A 7,082-nucleotide genomic window follows, 5' to 3' on the forward strand; every position below is an offset into this window, starting at 1 on the left:
GATCAAAGGGATATGCTCCATGCAGTATGTATACATACCAGTCTCCCATTTGCCCATCTCCCACCCTCACTCACCATTGCCGTTCTTGAGCCTTTTGTTACTTGTCATGCTAAATCACATCCTGAAGCATGAGAAATGAAAGATGCTAAGACCCAAAGTGGTCAATGAAGGTGGGAGAAAAATCCACTTGAGGGTCTTTGGCTTGGGGAGTACCTATCCAAAAAACCACCAGGAGCTAAGGGATCATTTTGATGTGATATCAATTACTGTACTTTTTTTCATGGCCTCTGTCAACAATGGGATATTGGATCAGAGGAAAATTTAATGTGAATGACTCAGTTGTTACAGTGCTGTGAACATCAGTCTCTATCTAGAATCCATGACAAAGGACAGCAGAATCTCAAGGCTGCTTTCTTCACCTTGCCCATTCATTTCTCCCACTTCAGGCTGAGGCCACCATCTACAGAATCACGTTCTACCTTTAAGCCCTGTGTTCTTCCTCTAATCCTTGCGAGTACACAATACTGAAGTTAAGGAGCATGAGCAAGTGTCTCCCTCAGCATCAGGCAATAATCGTCAGCCCAGAAGGAAGGAAAAGACAAAAGCACAGAGCTAAAATAATTTTCAAGAATCGCCATGTTAAAAGAACAAGCACATCTTGTAAACAAAAAAGATAATAAACTCAAAATTAATTGGTTTTAAGTACAAGAACCCTCTCCTCCTCCATTTTTATTATTATTATTATTATTTTTCTTCCTTACCTTAGTGTCAAATGCAAATAAATGTTTCTGGCCTCATGCAGTGATGCAGCTTACAGCAGGAACCTTTGCAATCCTTTCCGTACACTCAAGGATACCAAAGCCTTTTTCTTCCAAAGAATTAATAGAACAAACAGCAACTAAACATCTACCTTCACTTAGGATTTGGTATCACTATTTTACTTAAATTATTTTTGTCTTTTTTTTTTCTTTCTCTCTCATCCTGCACCCCCCATCCCTACCTCCTCCCACCAGAAGATGCTTATCAAAATGAACATGCATTAAATCTGAACGCTTACCATAGGAATTACTCTGATGATCAGCAGATCCTCTTCTCAACAGCTGTGTGATGTTGTGACCATGCTCCCTTCCTTTCAGGTGCCTCCTATTGTAATTTGGGTAAATCCAAAAACCCAGCTGGCTTTTCTTTGCTTACTGCCTCCATACAGCTGGAGATGGCTGATTCCCACTCCAACCTGCTCAATGCTAGACCTGTTTGCTGCTCTTTAGGCCAAATGTCAAGTGTTACTGACTTCTAAACTCAGTACGCAAATGAGGCTTGTTATTCTGCTCCTCATTTCGTGCATAAATCAGCCACAATTTCATTGCTTTTTCAGTGTTAAAAACAGAAAGAAAAACAAAACATCCCACTAAAAAAGCCCTGTGTCATGAAAGCAAAGATTTAAGCCTAATACATTTGACTTTTTCAGACTAGTGTGCATACACTATGTTGCAGGCAAAATATAGGAAATCACAACATACTGGCCCTCAAACATGCACTGTGCACATATCCCTAACTGCCTATGATGCCCTATTCCTGAGTTCCTAACAGTCTGACAGCAGAAGCACTCAGTGTCTACTCTCATTTGCTAGCTGTGGGAATATAGGAGCTCCAGCCCTTCCTACTGGTGTTCCTATTAGTCTGGGTGATCTCCTAACCAGGGATAATGCCCCTCTGGCAGCAGCACATGGCTTGCACAGCTGGGAAGCACAGGCTGTAAAACATAAGCTACATCATAGCACTGAATACCTCTTCAAAATCATTTAGCTGATTTCTAATGGAAGAAAGCCAGCCTATGTTGCTGGCATCCAGGTGCTACCTGATGATAGTCCTGCTCTTAGAATGGTGACACAAAGCCTTATCTGGAGTCAGGACCTGATTGACCCCCACACTTCTCAGTAAACCACAGCATGTGACAGTGTTTTGGCCCTCAGTGGTGGCAAGTGCCCAGGCTGCATTGTGTTTGGGTGCCACTGTCACTGGCTGCATGACAAAAAAATGACAAAAAAATACACCCCATGTTTTGTTGCGTCAGCCACCTGGGGTGGCTCCAGCCAGAGAGATCTCAAAATCAGAGGATCATTATGATTGGAAAAAGATCATCTAGTCCAACCATCAATCCATCACCACCTTGCCCACTAAGCCATGTCTTATGGACTATGGACCTGCTCTGTATGTGTGTACGGTCTCAAAGTCACCCCTTGACTTGTCAAACACAACTCTGGATGGACATGAGGGAGCATCTAGGTCATGTTGTACCCTACTAGCACCAATGCAGCTCTTACAGCTCTTAACCACAGGGAGCACAGGCACACAGGTAGAAGAGGGTGGAGAGCAGAAAGTGTGCAGAAATGCCAGGGGGTTGTGGGGTGGAAGAGCGGGTTGCTCAGCATTGCTCTGTGTGGGCTGCTTGCTGCTCAGAGCAGTCTGGCTTCAGTGCTGCTGGAGAGACTGCTCTGAAGGGACAGTGGGTGGCACATTTTCTTGGTGGCATTCACTGATATTAAATGTGGGTGGAAGAGAGGCACTGTCAATCCACGTGGGAAGGATTTTTGGGAGAAGCCACAATTGTTCAAGCTTCTGTTAATCTTGTTTACCTGTCACAGACAGCTTGCCTCAAGGCCTGATATTCTCAGTCTCTGGCTGGTGGCTACAATCAAAGCATGCCAGGGTGGTCCAGAAGACATTTTGTCAAATACCTTAGTTTAGTTTTAGAAGACCAAAGTACTTTAAGACAATGATAATTCTGTCCTTTGGTAGCTGGCTGATACGATGTTTCCTTGACTGTCTGTGAAAAAAGTAAAAATATGTCAAATAATCAAAAGTGTGTGGGGGAGTTCTCTACAGTATGGAGCATAGTGCATCTTTTCTCCCCATTGCATCACAGAAAACCTTTGATTCCATATTTTTTGCTGCTTGTTTTCCCTTCCCCATGAAAAGAAACCTCTACTGCCATATCTGTATCAATTTGGATAGATTTGTAAGTTTTCAGTTCCAAAAGGACACGGCATGATGATGATGAAGGGAGGCCTCAATAAGTGCCCCATCCTTAAACCAAAAAGAACAAGGAGGAGTGTGCAACATTCCAGGAAGCTGAATCTGCGGGGACAGTCACCCACTGCCCTACCCTCCTTTCTTGCCCATTGCAGATGCTTAGCTGTACACTGACTTAAAAAGCTCTTGGTGGCCTCATTACATTTAGGAATCTTAACAACATCAGCAGCAACATTGATATTATGTAGGCAAAGAACTTCAACGAGTTTGTAGTTCTGTAGGTACCACTTTAAAATTGCTTAGCTAAGGGTTAAAAGCTGTTAAACTGTGCTGGCTGGTTTGTTCACAAGAGTTATTACATTTGTAACTTGCATAAGGGTGAAGTCACTGAGGGCAAGTTAGACATGGGTGTAACATTGTAATAAGAGTGTAATCATCATTGCAGGAAGTATTTGTACCTCGTACCCGGGGAACATGTACATGGGAAAGCAGCACGTAAGGACCTTTACCTAAATCTCTCTGGAAATTGTTGTTGGAGGAAAGAGAGGGGCCAAACTGCTCAGGCGCACCCACTGCTGTTCCTCCAGCTGCCTGTAAAAAGAGCTGATCAGAGCATTCTACACTGGTGGTAGAGCCATTAGCCGTGTTTGTGTGGTTAGCTATCATGCAAAACGCTTCCTAACAAAACTGCTTGAGAAGAATAACTGCCGTGTTACCTTGCTTTGTTGCACGTATATCTAAATATAACCCAAAGCTCATTTTCTGAGGAGCAAGTGCTGGCAGGTCCTGAGACACAGATGGGAATGTCTGATAGCTCTCAGGTGCTGCACCATCCCGTGGCTCAATTCTCCTTCCTTATGCCAGGAGGCCTGAACACAAAAATGCAAAAGTTGGACAGAGATGGGCACCTGGAGGGAAGAGACTTGTAGTGTTCAGATAGCAATCTTGTGCAGGTTTGTGATGTACTGAGATCTGCTGCACTGCCCAGAAGGTGGGAAAAACTGAAGTCATTCAGATGTAGCAGATATTACTCTCTCCAAGAGTATCTCTGGAGATTCTGATGTCATTCTCCTCCTCTTTTAATGAGTGAGGAAGTCTACCTCCCTCTGGTCTCCTCACTGGGAAAACCAAAATGCACGCCAGAGTCAATAGAGTGCTTTCTTGTTGAAGTCTTTCTGTGATGAATGATGACTGAAACACCTATGATGGCAAAAATAAGATTATTTACCTTTCAGACTTGCTCACCTAGAGCTGAAACTGTCATTCTTGCCTTCTTTATAATCCTTCACCACCTTTCTGCCTTGCCTGACTGCATATTTCTGTTCCTTCTTCCCTACCTGTTCTGACTGTGGACAAAACTCTTTTTCTAACTGTCAAATGCACCTTAGCTTTCCAAAATGTTGGTCCTGCATGTTTTTCTTTCATATGGAGAAGACATGTTCCCAGTATCAATTCTGCACGCTAAAGTTGTTTTCTACCTTCACTGAAGAGCTATTAGAAAAGAAGGGGCAGAGCTTATCCCCGTGTCTTGAAATTTCTGAAGTCACTTCAGTTTCAGAGTGATAAACCACAACTGTTGCAGATCAGACGCTGCTGTATATATTATTGGCTGCTTCTGTTGAGAACATAAGAGGGTAACAAATGCCGGGAGAAAAGCGGAGGGATCCCCCAACTGGGATGGTGACCATTGTAAACACTTCCATTTCAGCTACCAGTAAACATGAATCAGGCCTCTGTGGAGCCACAACTGAAGGATGGAGTATCTAAATCTTCTCAAATAAAGGTGGCTGAAGTGAACGTGTATGAATTCAAAATAAGAGTGAGCAGGAACAATTTTCCTGTCACGGGCGTGTCACTTGTGATCTACACTTCTCCTCTGCCTGGATATGTAGTGAATTGTCCCAGTAGGTGCTAAGCGTTATCTTCTCAAAGTCCTGCTCTGCACTGCTCATGCAATCAAGTCACTACAACATCTTATTCACTGATTTATGGGCACAAGTTAAGAAAAACATTTATTTTTTTACTTCACTTTCGACAGCTCATAAAGATATATCTTCAGTATCCACATTTGCTCTGATATATTTCAATCTTGTGTCCATATCTAATGTTGCATAATTTTTACAAACAAGATTCTGAAAGCTCCAGTTGGATTTACCCTTCTATCCATCATCTTCCTGCTGTAGCACCACAGAGCTCAGATGCACTTTTCCTGCAACCTTAGATTAGCTTTGTATTTGCCTCTTCTAGGATGCAAATTGTTGATTATTTTTTCCTAATTTAATCTTCACATCATTTAGTTGTGACTTTTGTACTCAATGAAGCCTGATTTTGAGGAAAACAAACGTATTCACATTATATACATGTTTAGTGTTGATATCATAGAGGCTGTAAATAAAAATTAAAAAAAAAAATGAGGAGAAAAGAGGATTGCATTAACTTAAAACGTTCATAAAATCTGAAATCATGGTTGTTAGTATCTGCATGAATTCAGTGTTTAAATTCCATGTTGGATCTGGTTATGTCGAAGAAAATGGGAGGGCAAGGTTGATTTTGCAGTATTTGTGTTATTCTTAAGTAACCATTGAAGTCAACAGATAACATACTTTATAATCAGGTACAGATGCTGAAAAAATTATTCCAGAGCTCCATTCTTGTCAACAGATTTCATTACCTCCAACCAGACATGAGTATTGATTGAATTCTTCGTGGTTCTTAGGGATGAACTATGGCCTACCACTCCCCTAACTGAAACCCAGGTTATCACAAAGAGCTGTGGTTCTTGTCAAGAAAACAGTTCCTCCTTACTGTGACTGTAAAATGCAGGAGAAAGAATTAAACGGGCTTTTCTTTTTTCATCAAATGGGCCTTCCTGTTGTTCATTTTATCTTTCATTTTTCCTTACAGAGAGACAAGGAGATACTGCACTGGCTTTATTTAATTTTTTGTCTGTGTAAGAGGTTTGTTTGTTTGTTTTTGTTGTTGTTGTTTTTTAAAGAGTAATTTTGTTCAAAATTTTGTAACTATCACAGAAAATACAACAAGATTATACTCTCTAGGCAGTAAGAGCAGAAGTACATAAGAGCTACATTAGGCCGTCCACATTTTAACTGACCAGAGAGACAAAAGTAATATCGTTAAATATAACCAGAAGTTTAGAAGGCTGCTTTAGTTTAGAAAGCTGCAGTTTGGTAATACAGGGTACTGGGAGATTGTTTACTGGAAGTAGAAATACAACATGGAAAAAAGAAATATCGATTTACTTAATAACTGGTACAGAAATTCACATGAGAAACAAACAAAGGAAAAAAGCACAAGGCAGCAAGGGAAGTTTGCCTACCCTCTAGTGAAATTTCAGGAAGACAAAACAAAACAGCTACATCTTTATGAATTCACAGGCAGTAACAAATTGTTTACAGCTCTATAATAAGAGTAATAGGAGGTGGTATGAGACACTATTTCAACAGAGTTTAGCGTTTTAGGAGGTAAAACACATGGCCAAAGGAACCGGTTCTTAATCCATATTCAGAGCTGAGAGGGGAGTTTGTGTTACTTCCTCCTCTTCAAAATCAATTTAAACTGTCAAAATAGCTTTAAATCGTCAGATTTCGATTTTAATCGCAAGAAAACCCTCTAAAGAATAAGATACAGTGGTTGCTGTAAGATTTCTGCAGAAAGAAAATTTTTAATTTGCAATGAAAAACAAAAGTTTCTCTCTTCAGAGGTCTCTCCAGCAGCAGCACACGGGATTTATCGCCTCTCCTTTAACTCAGGACGCGTGTCTGCGGCTGGAAACTCTCCCGAACGCAAGTACCTGCTCTTCTCCTCCCTCACCGAGGAAACGGGGCGATTCGGTGGCAGAAATTCCGAGGAAAATACACTTTTGTTAGTCCAAAGAAACACAAATCGAGCACACCGAAGGGCTCCCCGGCCGTGAAGCGGGGCGGGCTTAGCAACGCACCAATCACCGCGCGGCTCCTCTCTAAAAATACGAGCATCTGACCCGCGCCAGCCCAATTGTGTTCGCCTGCTCCGCGGAGGACTCCGCCGCG

General features: G+C 41.8%; 1 long non-coding RNA gene across 1 annotated transcript; it reads right to left on the reverse strand.

The window, feature by feature from the left end:
- Positions 1-243: 243 nt before the first annotated feature.
- Positions 244-5,400, reverse strand: LOC122192066. The gene is made up of 2 exons (XR_006182531.1): positions 1,058-5,400; positions 244-868 (listed from the first exon to the last, which is right to left on the reverse strand). It is a non-coding gene; the product is annotated as an uncharacterized LOC122192066 (long non-coding RNA).
- Positions 5,401-7,082: the final 1,682 nt, after the last annotated feature.

The sequence above is a fragment of the Lagopus leucura genome, unplaced genomic scaffold (assembly GCF_019238085.1).
Source record: "Lagopus leucura isolate 7727_CA_CO unplaced genomic scaffold, USGS_WTPT01 70-26_obj-0_obj, whole genome shotgun sequence".
Classification (NCBI taxonomy): domain Eukaryota; kingdom Metazoa; phylum Chordata; class Aves; order Galliformes; family Phasianidae; genus Lagopus; species Lagopus leucura.